At 47.7% G+C, this 16,401-nt stretch overlaps 2 protein-coding genes across 2 annotated transcripts in view; both read left to right on the top strand.

The window, feature by feature from the left end:
• The window catches only part of lingo2 (leucine rich repeat and Ig domain containing 2), a 595,644-nt gene that overhangs the window by 74,989 nt on the left and 504,254 nt on the right, over window positions 1-16,401 (top strand). Inside the window, exon 2 of the mRNA XM_028805897.2 lies at window positions 2,861-2,957. The gene's annotated coding sequence lies outside the window, so the exon portion shown is untranslated. The remainder of the gene's footprint in view (window positions 1-2,860; window positions 2,958-16,401) is intronic.
• The window catches only part of LOC114655011 (uncharacterized), an 899,220-nt gene that overhangs the window by 540,339 nt on the left and 342,480 nt on the right, over window positions 1-16,401 (top strand). The gene's annotated exons all lie outside the window — the stretch shown is intronic.

Below are 16,401 nucleotides of genomic sequence, written 5' to 3'. Positions count from 1 at the left end.
CTTGGACTTCTCACATAAAATGAGCGGCGGGGTTTAAATTAGGGCCTCGCTAAGTAAGAAAACCTCACCAGGCGTCCTGAGCTCTGAAACATGGCTCGCGTGCTGGCCCTACGTGTGTGTGAGTGAGTGTAAGTGGGTGTGTGTGTGCGTGTGAGTATGTGTGTGTGTGTCTCTCTACGTGTGTGTGTGTCTCTCTATGTGTGTGTGTGCGCGTGTGAGTGTGTGTGGCCATGAGTGAGTGTGTGTGTGTGTGTCTCTACGTGTGTGTGAGTGTGTGTGTTCGTGTCTCTCTACGTGTGTGTGTGTGTGAGTGAGTGTGTATGTGTGTGTGTCTCTATGTGTGTGTGAGTGTGTGTGTGCGTGTCTCTCTACGTGTGTGTGTGTGTGTGAGTGTGTGTTTGTGTGTCTCTACGTGTGTATGTGTGAGTGTGTGTGTTTCTCTACGTGTGTGAGTGTGTGTGTGTGAGTGAGTGAGTGTGTGTGAGTGTGTGTGTCTCTACGTGTGTATGTGTGAGTGTGTGTGTTTCTCTACGTGTGTGTGCGTGTGAGTATGTGTGTGTGTGTCTCTCTACGTGTGTGTGTGTCTCTCTATGTGTGTGTGTGCGCGTGTGAGTGTGTGTGGCCATGAGTGAGTGTGTGTGTGTGTGTCTCTATGTGTGTGTGAGTGTGTGTGTGCGTGTCTCTCTACGTGTGTGTGTGTGTGAGTGAGTGTGTGTGTGTGTGTGTCTCTATGTGTGTGTGAGTGTGTGTGTGCGTGTCTCTCTACGTGTGTGTGTGTGTGTGTGTGAGTGTGTGTGTTTGTGTGTCTCTACGTGTGTATGTGTGAGTGTGTGTGTTTCTCTACGTGTGTGTGAGTGTGTGTGTGTGAGTGAGTGAGTGTGTGTGAGTGTGTGTGTGCTTGTCTCTCTACGTGTGTGTGTGTGTGAGTGTGTGTGTTTGTGTGTCTCTACGTGTGTATGTGTGAGTGTGTGTGTTTCTCTACGTGTGTGTGAGTGAGTGAGTGTGTGTGAGTGTGTGTGTGCTTGTCTCTCTACATGTGTGTGTGTGTGTGAGTGAGTGAGTGTGTGTGTGTGTCTCTACGTGTGTATGTGTGAGTGTGTGTGTTTCTCTACGTGTGTGTGCGTGCGAGTGTGTGTGAGTGAGTGTGTGTGTGTGTGTCTCTCTACGTGTGTGTGTGTGAGTGAGTGTGTATGTGTGTGTGTCTCTATGTGTGTGTGTGTGTGTGTGTGTGCGTGTCTCTCTACGTGTGTGTGTGTGTGTGTGTGAGTGTGTGTGTTTCTCTACGTGTGTGTGAGTGTGTGTGTGTGTGTGTGTGTGTGTGTGTGCTTGTCTCTCTACATGTGTGTGTGTGTGTGAGTGAGTGAGTGTGTGTGTGTCTCTATGTGTGTGTGTGTGTGTGTGTGTGCGTGTCTCTCTACGTGTGTGTGTGTGTGTGTGAGTGTGTGTGTGTCTCTATGTGTGTGTGAGTGTGTGTGTGCGTGTCTCTCTACATGTGTGTGTGAGTGAGTGAGTGTGTATGTGTGTGTGCGTGTCTCTCTACGTGTGTGTGTGTGTGTCTCTACGTGTGTGTGTGTGTGTGTCTCTACGTGTGTATGTGTGAGTGTGTGTGTTTCTCTACGTGTGTGTGCGTGCGAGTGTGTGTGAGTGTGTGTGTGTGTGTGTCTCTCTACGTGTGTGTGTGTGTGAGTGAGTGTGTATGTGTGTGTGTGTCTCTCTACGTGTGTGTGCGTGTGAGTGTGTGTGTGTGTGTCTCTATGTGTGTGTGAGTGTGTGTGTGCGTGTCTCTCTACGTGTGTGTGTGTGTGTGTGAGTGAGTGAGTGAGTGAGTGTGTATGTGTGTGTGTGTGTCTCTACGTGTGTGTGTGTCTCTACGTGTGTATGTGTGAGTGTGTGTGTTTCTCTACGTGTGTGTGCGTGCGAGTGTGTGTGAGTGTGTGTGTGTGTGTGTGTGTCTCTCTACGTGTGTGTGTGTGTGAGTGAGTGTGTATGTGTGTGTGTGTCTCTCTACGTGTGTGTGCGTGTGAGTGTGTGTGTGTGTGTGTCTCTATGTGTGTGTGAGTGTGTGTGTGCGTGTCTCTCTACATGTGTGTGTGTGTGTGTGAGTGAGTGAGTGAGTGAGTGAGTGTGTATGTGTGTGTGTGTGTCTCTACGTGTGTGTGTGTGTGAGTGAGTGTGTATGTGTGTGTGTGTCTCTCTACGTGTGTGTGCGTGTGAGTGTGTGTGTGTGTCTCTATGTGTGTGTGTGTGTGCGTGTCTCTCTACATGTATGTGTGTGTGCGTGTCTCTCTACGTGTGTGTGTGTGTGAGTGAGTGTGTATGTGTGTGTGTGTGTGTGTCTCTATGTGTGAGTGAGTGTGTGAGTGTGTGAGTGTGTCTCTCTACGTGTGTGTGTGTGTGTCTCTATGTGTGTGTGTGTGTGCGTGTCTCTCTACATGTATGTGTGTGTGCGTGTCTCTCTACGTGTGTGTGTGTGTGAGTGAGTGTGTATGTGTGTGTGTGTGTCTCTCTACGTGTGTGTCCTCTCCCTTTATTAGCGGGCACACGGAGAACACAAAGACAGCACACGCCAGCACAAGTCCGAGTGACAATGCAGAGCGCCCCCTAGTGGTCTCATGATGACAAAGGCATCACAAGGAGCTCAGAAACGCACTCTGATGGGGTTGTTAGGTCAGGGGGGCACAAGGAGGGGCGTGACGAGGGGTCTGCAGAGGCCCCGTTCATCAGAACTTTGCATTTCGGTTTGCGTTTGAACAATCAGAGATGGAACTGAGAGAATCTGCACAGCCACCCACCATGTTGAGATCTGAAGGCGCTTGTGCCCCCTTTATAACTTCCTGCTTTAATGTCTTTTTTATTTCAGGACCACCATCACATGTGGATTTTATTTTTTCTCCTGGCATAAGTGGGCATCACCCTTAACAACAGAACACGTGCTGCTGGGAAGAACAAGGAGACAAGTAAGGAAATGTCCCTTTCTGTATATTTGGGGTCGGTGGCACTTTGGTGGTCTGTGGGTGGTACGCCTGCTGGTTTTAACTGCTGGTCGGTGGTCTTCTCCTGTGCTTGTGAATTTATGAGGTTTTGGAGGCTCTGATGAGTTGGGGGCTCCACTGGGATTTTAATTTGATTCGTTTTTTAAAGCCATAAATAAATAATCAAAGAGCGGAGCGCATGTGCGGCTCTTCTTGTGGATTTGTCGCTGCACTGAAGGTTTGATTTTTTTGTTGTTTAAACCCAAAAATATGAACTTTCAGTTGAATAAAACAATAAATGAAATAAAATAAAATTAAATTAAATAGAAATGTAGAGCACCCTGGTTAAAACATACAGGATATGAGAACAGAAAGGGGGGGGGTGGGCCAAAATGTGACTGGAGAGGGGCGGGGTCAGAGGCGCTGAGAGAAAGAGGGGGGAAGTGTGGGGGGGTGAAGAGATAAAGTGGTCAAGGGGGGGAGTGTGAGAGAGAGAGGGGGGCATTAGGGGGAACAAAGGGGGTAGGAGGGGGGACTGGATTTGGGGAGAGAGAGAGGGGGGTGGGTGGGTATTATTAAATGGGGGGACAAAAAGTGCTGGAGAAGGGGGCAGGATTAGGGGTATTGATAAAAAATTAGGGAAGGGCAAGAGAAGGGGGGTGAGGGGACAAGGTGGTCAAGGGGGTCTTGAGAGAATAGGGGTGTCAGGGACAAAGGGGGCAGGAGAGAGAGAGAAATGGGGTGGGTGAGGCAATGGGTGCAAGTGAGAGAGATGGGGGCCACTTATAGAGTTATGGGGTCCTCACTGTCCTGGCTATTGAAATTCAGAATAGAGAAGGGGGGGGTTGTAAGTTTCTGGGGTCCTTACTGTCAACATCTACTGTAATGCTGTAGACAGTGGGGGGGGGCTCAAAGTGGGTAATGTGGGTGGGGCAGATGGGAGAGCGAGCCAGTGAGCGAGTGTGCGGTGGTCCGCTGTCCTCCTCCTCCTCCTCTTCCTCCAGCGCTCCGCTCAGCAGCTGTTTCTCCCGCTGATTTCTACGGCGACCGATTTAGCATCAGTGTGATTATTCTGACTAATTTTAGGGGCTTTCATTAGACTTACTTTTGCATAATTACTAATTGATATATTTTTTTAAATGTATTAAATGGGAGCATTTCTTTAAGTAAGGGAGTATCGGGAGAATTTGCATAATTACAGTTTTCAGGGGTTTTTAATCAAGGAGAAGCGTCTCCACTGTGATCCAGAATTGGGAGCGCTGAGTCCGTGGATTCTGCTGACACGCCAGGAAGACGAAGCAATCAGCGGGTCGGGGGGGCACGCTTACTTACTTCAAAAGGGGTGGGGGGGTCCAGCAGCGCCTCACGGGTCACGCGTGACATCCAATGAGCTCTCCCTCCCCTGGGCTTGGTGTCCCTGGTCACCCACTCCCCTCTCGTCACCTACATGATGTGTCGTTGACCATAAGGACGCTTCGCCTGGTAATGGAGACCAGTGAGTGACCGACTGACCAGTAAGGTGGACACAAGTCTCATCCTGCTACCGAGGACCCCCACGTGAGCAGAGCTGACCATGGTGATGTGACGTGACCGTGAGAGTGACAGCCACAGCTCAGTCAAGTCTCTGTCACCAAATCTGAGAAACAGCCTAGCTGCCACCATTGTGTGACAGGCCACCATGTCCTGTAGCTGAACCAACTCCATGACACAGAAATCACATCATGTGTGACCTCATCGTGTCACGGTGGCAATGAAGACAGTGGCAGTGACAGGCTGTGAGGTCTGCTTGACTCCCAACCAGCTTTGCCCCTTTGGCCGAGTGTCCCTTTTTCTACTTTGGATTTTGACCGCTGGCTGACATTCTTGTAGTTCCATAGTTGCCGCTCTTTGAGGTTTGGGTTTGCGCGGCCGTTTCTGGTGTTCTGGACGAGGGCAGAACTGAAGGACCAGGAGAAAGAAACGGAAATTTGAAAACACGCCGTCAGTTCCAAGAAAGCCAAGAGCACTAAAGTCTGCCACTCGTCACCTCAAGTGTGTCCTTTGTCATCGCTCTAATGATGTCGTCGGTGTTGTGCTCGCGAGTCTGTGACTGGTCTCGTTTAGTCCATGTTTTAGTGACAGAATAGCATGATGTTTAGTGACAAGTCTGCCGTTTTGTATTCAGCTCAGATTATTGTTGTCATCAGCCTTGTGTCCTGTGTGTGGCCTGGTGGCCTGGTGGCCTGGCCCCAAACTCAAAGTGCAGGCCCACAAATTGGCCTAATGGACTGAATGGCCTTGTTGGGACTAAGGCTTTAAGAAAGTCCACCAAGTGAGTCTCACATCTCCCGCTCTGTTATATTCACGTCATATTGTGTGTTTATTAATTATTGTGGCATTGTGTGCCTCATCTCCTGCAGTTACGGCCTAAGGAGGCGGGGCCACCACATCACGAGGGTCTGGCAGGTCACAGATGTTTTGTATTTTTGGGGTTCCCATTTTTTGACTCCATGTCCTCAGTTGAATGTTTGGAGCTCCAGCCTTAAAGACCCCCAGTCACAGCTGAAAGGTCACTTTGCTTCTTTCTGCAATGATTGGCTTGTCTTCCTGTTTCTTGCTCTTTGTTTTCGCCTTTCCTTTTAGGTGCTCATTTTTCATAAACTCTTTACTTTGTAAAGTTTTTATTTCTTTTTTGGGACCAGAGGTTTGTGAGTTTCTCTCTCCTCAGCTTTATCTAAGGGGCGTGGCCAATGATGTGCATGGTTCAGTTTAAACTAAGGGGCGTGGCCAAGGATTGCCTGGTTCAGCTTAACTAAGGGGTGTGGCCAATGATGTGCATGGTTCAGTTTAAACTAATGGGCGTGGCCAAGGTTGTGTGTGGTTCAGCTTTACCTAAGGGGTGTGGCCAAGGATTGCCTGCTACAGATTTAACTAAGGGGTGTGGCCAATGATGTGCATGGTACAGTTTAAACTAAGGGGTGTGGCCGAGGATGTGCGCAGATCAGCTTTAACTAAAGGGTGTGGCCAATGATGTGCATGGTTCTGTTTAAACTAAGGGGCATGGCCAAGGTTGTGTGTGGTTCAGCTTTAACTAAGGGGTGTGGCCAATGATGTGCATGGTACAGTTTAAACTAAGGGGCGTGGCCAAGGTTGTGTGTGGTTCAGCTTTAACTAAGGGGTGTGGCCAAGGATGTGTGTGGTTCAGTTTAAACTAAGGGGTGTGGCCAAGGATTGCCTGGTTCAGCTTTAACTAAGGGGTGTGGCCAAGGATGTGCGTGGTTCAGTTTAAACTAAGGGGCGTGACCAAAGATTGCCTGGTTCAGCTTTAACTAAGGGGTGTGGCCAAAAATGTGTGTGGTTCAACTTTAACTAGAGGCGTGGCCAAGGATGTGCGTGGTTCAGTTTAAACTAAGGGGTGTGGCCAAAGGCACAGACAGTCAAAAGTGGAGTGCGCCAGAAAGTCAGAAAAGGGGTGGAGCCAGAGAGGTGGATGTTTGAGGTCAACTAAGGGGTGTGGCCAAAAGCAGGTATGATATTTCCCCTTCAATAAAGTGACAAATGATCCCCCTTGCTGTCACTTTGATGAGGATGATGATGTGACAGGTGACGTGACCGGCGCTCGTCTCATCTTCTCATTTCATTGGGCCTCCAGTTGTTCTTCAGCAAATCTCAGCAAAGCCACAAGTGTGTCTGCTCAGTTTCACCTTTTAACTGCTGCACTGCCGATTTCGCTGGACTGTAACTGGCCGCGTCCTGAGGGTCCATTTAGTGTGCACCTTTCATATTGCACATCTCATGAAGCCCCCCTGAAGTGGAGAGGAGGCCACGTGCCCAGCGACTGCGCAGACCCCCTTTCAGAGGTGGAGAAGTGATGGCGCTCATCTGCGAACTCGCACAACGGGCTCCGCTGTTAACAAGTGGCTGACGCTCACCACAAATCTCCTCACCTTGCTAAACGCTTGCCAAGGTGCCCACCAGAGACCCTCTGATTTCGACCACAAGTGAGTCAGAATTAAAGTGGGGCGTATTGATTTCTATAACTGATGTGAGGGTTAAGGAGCTCACTGGACTCATTGGTCTAATTTGAAGTGATGACCTGAATGTGACCTGAGTGGCACTCGGGGGGGACAGGAGACACCCAACAAAAATGATGTGCTAGGCACATTATGGGGGGCTCTGGGGTTTAGTCAGGGGCTTCTCTCAGATGAGCAGTTGATGGCATCAATGGAAGATCTGCAGCCAAACGTAGAGGTGGGCAGGTTATTAGGAAAGAGAGGGGATGGGGTGAGTGGCCAGGGGTTCAAGTTGGCATTAAGGCACAAGCTATGGGAGCGCCTGCCTGTCCACTCATCTACTGAAGAACGGGGCCCACCGATGTCTGAGCTGAGTGGGCTACGTCAGGGATAAATTCGTTTTATAGACACCTTACCTCAGAGAAAGGCTGTGACAGGTGAGACGTTTTGAACTCAAGGCCCTGCAGCTGGAAGTCAAGAGTGTCACTATGCCACACGCTGCCACACACACGTGCTCTCCTGGCTGATGAGATGTTCTTCTGTTATTACAGACGTCATCTCATTTGTTTGTCAGAGACCCTCCATTAATGCGTCCTTTTCCATATTTGCTGTCACTCAGTCGCAGTCCTCCTCATCAGTGAGCTCTTTAGCTGTGGCACATCGGCCATTAATTCAGTGTGATCACCTTAATGGCGTCTCATGACTCTTATGTAACCCGCGTGCCTTGACCTCGGTGTCATTCAGAGCGTACTGGATGGCCAAACGCTGACCAACATTAACACAATGGCTTATTAGCAACTCAGGACCAGAGATAAATCTAATCGCAGCCGAGCACACCTCACACCCATCAATCAGCTTTATTCACATTGTGTCTGGTCCAGCATGGCCAGCAGACAGACGGCTCAGAGCCGTAATGGAAATCACAATTTATGGCTGACGCTCTCATCGATGTGCAATCCAGGGATCGTCGAAGTGTTTGCAGCAAACAGACGCCGTGGACAGATATGTGCCATGCCAGGTGCCCACGCCTGCCAGATGGACACAGAGACAGCAACTGGGGGTCTGTAGGGGGCACATTAGTTGTGTGCTTCTCCAGCTCATCAACTATAAGAAGATATGCTATGAAGCTCCTTGGCCGGGGATGAACTGGCGCCCCCTACAGGGCTGAGTCTGCCATGGGGGCTTTTTACGTCCTTAAGGAGAAGGTCACTTGCTGATTGAAGGACAATTTCACCCAAATTCACAGCGACTTCCAAATAGGTCTGTCAATTATATAGTGCCTTTCATCTCTGATCTGTGTATGTATTATATGATGCACTTTTATAGAGCACCGTTCACATCTATCTATCTATCTATCTATCTATCTATCTATCTATCTATCTATCTATCTATCTATCTATCTATCTATCTATCTATCTATCTATCTATCTATTATATAGTGCCTTTCATATCTATCTATCTATCTATCTATCTATCTATCTATCTATCTATCTATCTATCTATCTATCTATCTATCTATCTATCTATCTATCTATCTATTATATAGTGCCTTTCACATCTATCTATCTATCTATCTATCTATCTATCTATCTATCTATCTATCTATCTATCTATCTATCTATCTATCTATCTATCTATCTATCTATCTATCTATCTATCTATCTATCTTATAGTGCCTTACTTGTCTCTCTTGTGTAAAGCCTTTCATCTTTAGCTGTCTGTGTCGTTTTTATCCGGTGGTCCTCACCTGCGGCCCACTCTGTCGTTATTCATTATTCTAACTCACTTTGTCCTGTGGAGTGTCATAAGCGTTGCCAGAGCCCATCCCAGCTAGCATAGGGTTCAAAGCTGGGTGCCAGTGTTATTATTCATAGATCATAAAATTAAATCTCAGATGAAGATGAATTCAAGTGAACAGGGGTGGGCTTGGCAGGGGTCTTTCTGGCAGAGGGACACCCACTCACATGCAAATGTTGATAATAAGGTGATGTGGGGGGCAGTGATACCCATAAAAGAATTCTGTTGGTGCTTAGGATGAGTGTAATGACGTGAAGGACTGGGGTCTCAAATCACAACAAACTGGATGCCTTACTGGAGAGCCTGCAAGGGTCTGCTTCACTCACTTTGACTCGGTGGCACCTGAAGTGACACATTGCATCCTGCGGAATTATATCAGGAATCCAGGAGATGAGTGGAGTCTCTCACATAGAATGGGGGTTAATGCGGAGGTCCGGCCTGATTCTGAGGATTAGTTGTTTGTTTATTTGTTTGTTTATTTGTTTAACTATTTCAGTCCTGGTTCAGATGTCCTCCTCTGGGTGGCGCTGTTTCACTATTTATTTATTTTTATTTTACAACTCCGCTCTTTTTTGTTTTTTTTTTATAAAATCCATGATCTTTTTGAGGATTTGCTTACAGGAGGGTCACTTGGGTCAGACATTGGCGTTCAAGCTGACCTAGGAGGGGGTGCTCTCTGAAAAGGTCAGGCCTCAGGGGTGCAAACACAAAAATTCTATTAATACAAAGTTACCGATACACACATAAAGATAAGAACATGGCAGAGCGCTGGGCTGACTTTGCACAGTAAATGCAAACATGAAACCCCCTCAAGACTCGCATTCACCAGCAGCGTGGATGACTCATAAAGCAACACGGTTTTAGATGCCTCGCCGTGTGGTCCAAAGTGGCACCCTGGGGGCACAGAAATCTCAGCACAAAGTAACCTGAGCTCCATGCAGAACTGATGAGGGAAGTCGGGCTACAAAGGCTCGTTTGCTTGTATCATTACGTGTGGCCACTAGGGGCGCACTGATAAGAACACCTTCACCAGGGAGGGCTTCTCTGTGGATATTCTGGAACTTTCTGCAGTGATTAGTGTGGAGTTTGAGGAGTTCTAAATGAATCCTGAGACAGCAGAGCCCAGAGCTCCGTGGTCTCGCCCTAAGTGGGAGTGAAATGTTATTTATGTATTAATATTGGTGAGGATGTGGTGGGGTTTGAAGTGGTCTGAGGTTTTAAGAGGGAAATTGAGGAAGTAACGTTGGGCAGTGATGTGAGAAATGGGCACAGTGATGGGGAAGCCCACTGAGAGGTGAATGGGGGCAATGAGGAGTCACTAGGGGGCCAAAATCTGCATGGAAGGATTCTGGGGATGCAATATGTAACTGGAATTCAACACAATTATATTAAAATCAGATTATTTATTTATTAGACTATATTGATCTAAGATGAATATATTATAAAATCACTGAGGAAATAAACAGACCGCTGATGTAGTAACTGGTACTTCCTGCAGCCGCTTTATGTCACAGTTTAGCAGAGACATCAGACTTTAGATTTTAAGTTTTTTTTTTGATATAGCGCCCTTAATTTAGCTTACACTAGCCATTGAACCTGACGTCACTTACAGTACATATGTGACCATTCAAACCTGGGGGGACCTCACGGGTGAACATGCCAATGTGATCAACATTAACAGCCATGGCAATGCCAGTCCGGTCACATGAGAACGAGGATGTGGCCATCAATCAGTGGAAGGGTTAAATATAAATAAGAACAGATGAGGTCACCAGGCTGATGGCCAAGCTGGCTGCCCACCCTGGACATTCTACCAAAATAGAAGAGTGTGCTGGGCACATCTTACATTGTGGACACCGATACTCTGATTGTCCCCATAACTGTGGAGTGTCGGCCAGGATTGAAAGGGCCGCCTGGGGGGCAGCAATACACACTTTGACCACCAGGTGTTCTGGCTCAGCTGGGGTCCCACCCCTGGCTCTAGTCTCATCTAATTGTATTTGTTCCTTTTATTAATTGTTTTTTGAGTGTCATTAAGCAAACTGTGTTTGTTAACCATCTCCTGTTATTTTGTGATTTTTAAATGTTTATTATTTTATTTATATATATATATATATATATATATATATATATATATATATATATATATATATATATCCATCCATCCATTTTCCAACCCGCTGAATCCGAACACAGGGTCACGGGGGTCCGCTGGAGCCAATCCCAGCCAACACAGGGCACAAGGCAGGAAAATTAAATCTTTAAACCTTTCTAACCCTTTGAGGCTCCAGCTGACCCAAGGTGAAGGCTACCTGCTGCCATTGACTCCTTTTTATCTCATGCCTGGATCAGAGTGCAGCTCCACCTTAACAACTACCTTTAATACAACTAAATGGCGTAGTCGGCAGGATTGCAGGTTTTCATAAGGGAGTTGATTGGCTTCTGTGAGCCAAATGTGAAGAGTGCTATTAAAAAACAAATACGCCTTATCATTGGTGTTGCTTTTCTAGTGGCGTCACACGCCACGTCTTAACTCAGAATCTTTACTAACAGAGAGAGACGTTGGTAGGAGTAACAACAAGTGGCACAGTCGTCAGGATGGTAGCTTTTCATACTTGGATAAATTGGGGTTGCAAGCCAAGTGTGTAGAGTGCAATTTTTACCAAAAAATGGAAATTCTCACGGATGTTGATATTATGGTTGTGCTACATGTGTGGCGGATGGCTGGGGATCTTGCCCAGCTGGGACACCTGGAAGGACTGGGAGAGGGACAATATCTCCCCTGGGCCACAAGAGGGCAGCCTCCCTGGTCTGCATGGGGTCCATGGGATCAGAGCTTAGAAGCTCAGTCCCTGTTGGTGCCCATGGCCACCGCCAGGGGGCGCCTGGAGAATTATGGAGCCCAGGACTGCAGCACTTCTTCCACAAATGGAAGAGATTCCAGGCAGACCAGGAGTGCTTCATGTGGCTCTTCTGCCACACCAGGAATTGTCGTCAGAGGATCATCAGGAAGCCCCTGGGTGTTGCAAGAGGGGGCGCCTCAATCCATTAGACGAGCCGGGGTCGGGAGGAAGAAGGATGATGGGGTGAAGGCGGCAGACGACTTGAGAGAGAAAACAAGGGAATGAGTTTGGCTAATTGGGCCTTGTGTGGTGTGATATAAGAGAAACGTGTGTGATTTTGGACATCTGGTGTCTGTCTTTGTACGGGGGTGAAACTTCCACACATGCCAAGTCTGAACTCATGAAGCTGAGATTTTTGACAACAGATAGCGTAGTCGGCAGGATTGCAGGTTTTCATAAGGGAGTTGATTGGCTTCTGTGAGCCAAATGTGAAGAGTGCTATTAAAAAACAAATAACGTTGATGTTGCTTTTCTAGCGGCGTCACACACCAGAATCTTTACTAACAGAGAGTGAAGTTGGCAGGAGTAACAACAAGTGGCACAGTCGTCAGGAGGGTAGCTTTTCATATTTGGGTAAATTGGGGTTGCAAGCCAAGATGTTATGGTGGTGTCACACTGTTTTCCACTAGGAGGTGCTCGCTACCTGGAAATACGTTCATTTTGCAATTGTGCCATCTTAAGTAACCTGAACCTAAATAGATATAAAATAAGAGGCGACCCCCCCCCCCCCCCTCCCCCTTAGTGATACGGCGGTAAGAAATCACATAAGAGAAAATACCTTAGCGTTCTTTAATGACGGTTTATGTGGCATATGAGACGGGAAGCCATGACAAGACCTCTGTGTGGAGGCTGCCATTGTCGGATTTGGCAGCCTGTCTACATCGAGCTCCCACTTCGGTCTTAGTCTTCTTGTCATGGCTTCCCTGTCTGTTATGCTGCGTAAATCGACATTAAAGAAAGCGAAGTTATTTTCTCTTATGTGATTTCTTACCACCATATCACTAAGGGGGGCTGGGGGTATTATATCTGTATAGTTTCAGGTTATGTAACACACCGCAATTATAAAAGAACTCATTCCAACAAGGGAGCTAGCGCCCCCTGCTGGACAGACACACGACAAGACTGAAGTCAAGAAGCTGAGATTTTTGACAACAGATGGTGTAGTCGGCAGGATTACAGTTTGGCCAACTTTGGAGGTGGTGAGCCAAGTGTGAAAAGTGCGATTAAAAATAAAAAACAAAAACCGTGAAATTCCTTACTGAGGCTGCCATTCCAGTCGTGTAGCTGGTAGGATTGTAGCTTTTCAAATTGGATCAGCTGGCCAGTGTGGACCATAACTGAGAATTCAAATTTCAAATCGGACTCCCGTTACTTTTGATGTCTGAGCGCCGAGCGTTTTATGTACCAAGTGACATTTGCCTGAAGAGTTCAAGGCCGACCCTGATGTCCATGCGGCCCCCCTGCTTTGTCTGTCAGGCCCTGGTGGTCGGGGCTCCTTTGAGGTGACCATCCCACCAGACGTCTCTCTCTCTCTCTGCCCCCCCCCACATCACTGCTCATTCCTTTTTAAAATTCCACTCCATAAATCATTTGAGAATGAAGCTTTGATTTCTTCTTCTTTTTTTGGTGAAGAATTTTAATGTCAATGTTCAGAGAAGAGAGAGAACATTTGTCTTATTAGCTCACGTTTACTTATTGGGAATAAATAAATAACATTTCACTCGAGCGGAGGGGAAGCCACAGGGCTCAGGATTCATTTCAAACTCCTCACTCTGAATTGGGCCACGGGCTCTGCTGGACTGAGCAGCTGTGGGCCCCTTGGCCACCAGACATCTCGTGATCTTCCCAAAGGGATTGCGTCCAGAGCAGCTGTTCTCATCTCCCTCGTCGGCAGCCAAACACAAGAGCGAGAAACGGCAGACGTGAGGTGAGAGTCGAAGCAAAGCCCCTCCAGGACAAGCGCGTCCCCCTAGCAGCCTAACGCGTCACACATTGGATCTTGTTTTGGGGCGTAAAAGATGGCCCTACTCACGGTACCATGTCCTGGACTGGACTAATACATGTCATTAGCAGAAAAGAGCAAGTCTGCTCCCGTGGTTACGTTAGGTTAGCAGCCCATCATCGAGTCCGATGTCACCCATGTGAGCCTCCCTGAAAAATGATATTAGTGAAGGATCATCCCAAAAGTGTCACTGTGTCCTCATTTGTCATCAACAAGTGACTGGCTGTCCTATGAAACTGCTCTTTGGGTTTCCATGAGCAAGTAAACTGTCATCACTGTATATAGCGCCTTTCACTGTCAATGGAAGATCCTCACAAAAAAAGGGGCTCAAGTTGTAACAGCTTGGCTCAACCCGACTCGTCACCTGCCATCTATAAAGAGCATCAGGATCTGAGCGGACGGTGCTGAGTCCTCCACATCCTTAGAGTCACCTCTGCTTTAAGTGAGCGTCCGTCTGCTCCTCTGTGTGTTTGATCAAGAGGGGCTTTAAGGGAGTGGGGCGTCAGCAGCACACACATCCATCCATCTGTTTGTCCATCCATCCATTTCACCGCCCGTTATCCAGTTTACTGTCATTTATCTTTAACTGTTTTAAATGATTGTCACGGGAACGAAGATCCTAGAAAAGCCTTGTCCCATGAGTGTCACTGCAGCAGCCTCAAGTTTGTCATCAATAAGTCTGCAGCTTTTCTATTCAGACTGTTTCTTGTGGCTCTATGCTTGTATATATCCATCCATCCATTTTCCAACCCGCTGAATCCGAACACAGGGTCACGGGGGTCTGCTGGAGCCAATCCCAGCCAACACAGGGCACAAGGCAGGGAACCAATCCTGGGCAGGGTGCCAACCCACCGCAGGACACACACAAACACACCCACACACCAAGCACACACTAGGGCCAATTTAGAATCGCCAATCCACCTAACCTGCATGTCTTTGGACTGTGGGAGGAAACCGGAGCGCCCGGAGGAAACCCACGCAGACACGGGGAGAACATGCAAACTCCACGCAGGGAGGACCCGGGAAGCGAACCCAGGTCCCCAGATCTCCCAACTGCGAGGCAGCAGCGCTACCCACTGCGCCACCGTGCCGCTGCTTGTATATAGTGCCTTTCAATTCTATGGCATGACTATCCCACAGAAAGACAAAGGAAGCTCAGCGCTTAATTCTTTTAGGGCCACTCAACCCAAGTCAGCACATCACCTGCCATTTCTAAGACACAGTCAGAATCCAAGGTGCTGAGTCCTCCACATCCTTAGAGTCGCCTCTGCTTTAAGTGAGCATCTGTCTGCTTCTCTGTGTCTTTGTTGAAGAGGGACTTTAAGGGAGTTGGGCGTCAGCAGCACACACACATCCATCCATCCATCCATCCATCCATCCATCCATCCATCCATCCATCCATCCATCCATCCATCCATCCATCCATCCATTGTCTAACCCACTCATCCCATTTAGAGTTTGCCCCAGACTCATCAGGCGCAGGGCAGCAGATACCCCTGGAGGGCTCATCAGTCCCATTGCAGGACACACAAAACCAAACTGGCTTTGCTGGTTGGTGTAGAAGCCCGAGGGTGTTTCTAAGTTGACTGTGGACATCTCTGTCTGCTCTTCTAGTGTTAATAAATGTGAAGTCTTTCCTGACCGCAGGTTCGTCTTAATCTCGCCCTGATTGCTAATCTGTCACTTTTCAATAAAACCTTCTCTGCTGCCTTCTTATCTAGAAATGACAAAGAGCAGAGCAGCAGCCCCAGCATTGACCCCTCCATGACTCACATTCCCCAGTGGATCTTCATTGTCTCCATTTTCTTTTTCTCTTACAATGAAGGCCATCCTTTATGTTCTCAGTCTCACCGGATCTCTGCCTGGATTTGACCGAGTCCATCTGATTTCATGTCAAGCGCAGGCCGAGACTCGGAGGGAAGCTGTGAAGGTGAAGTTCATGGGCCTGGTGAGCTTAAGCAGGTATGGAAGAAACTTGGAGCATCAACAGTGTTTGACATTAGCATCGGGGTTTATGTCTGATGGCAGTTTAAACTGTAAGATCCAAATTAGGAGTAAAGTCTTTTATCATCCACCTCTTGAAATGGACTGCTAAGGGTGTGCTTGTGGCAGAAGATCAGAATCGTTTGGATTTCAGATGTTCTGAAATCAGATCAGAATTAAACTGCCCACTAGATTCCAAAGTCACACCATAGGGACAGTAGTGAGTCATCCCTCCATTCATCCCTCCATCCATCCACCAATCCCTCCACCAATCCCTCCATCCATCCATCCAATACTCCATCCATCCATCCATCCCTCCATCCATCCATCTATTTACAGATCCACCTTATATAATTTACAGCTCTGAGGAACCCAAATTAAGCACAAGAACCAAAGTGAATTTCAGATGGTGGTGGCCCTTCAAGTCTGATTTGGATCCTATGATTGGTGAAGTCTCAATGAGCAGTGCCAGGCTCCTCAGACAGGGGGCACCACCAGGCTGTAGGACGGGCACTGCTGCCAGGAGTCTGAGGCTTGTACCATTGATTTGTATTTAAACACACAGCCAGTCCATAGTTTTACACACACAGGGTGATGATGATGTTAACATTTGAATGGCGGAAACAGTCTACTCACCAAACAGACTTCATTTGTGTGAGATGATTTACTGGACTGTCTCAGCCTGTTGGCCGTCACGTTCAACACACACACACCAACAAGCCAGCAGTGCCATTTAAAGGCCGGACACACAT

The sequence above is a fragment of the Erpetoichthys calabaricus genome, chromosome 7 (genome assembly GCF_900747795.2).
Source record: "Erpetoichthys calabaricus chromosome 7, fErpCal1.3, whole genome shotgun sequence".
NCBI lineage: Eukaryota > Metazoa > Chordata > Cladistia > Polypteriformes > Polypteridae > Erpetoichthys > Erpetoichthys calabaricus.
The sequence above is the reverse complement of the archived record's forward strand: the minus strand, read 5'-3'. Positions and strand labels throughout refer to the sequence as shown.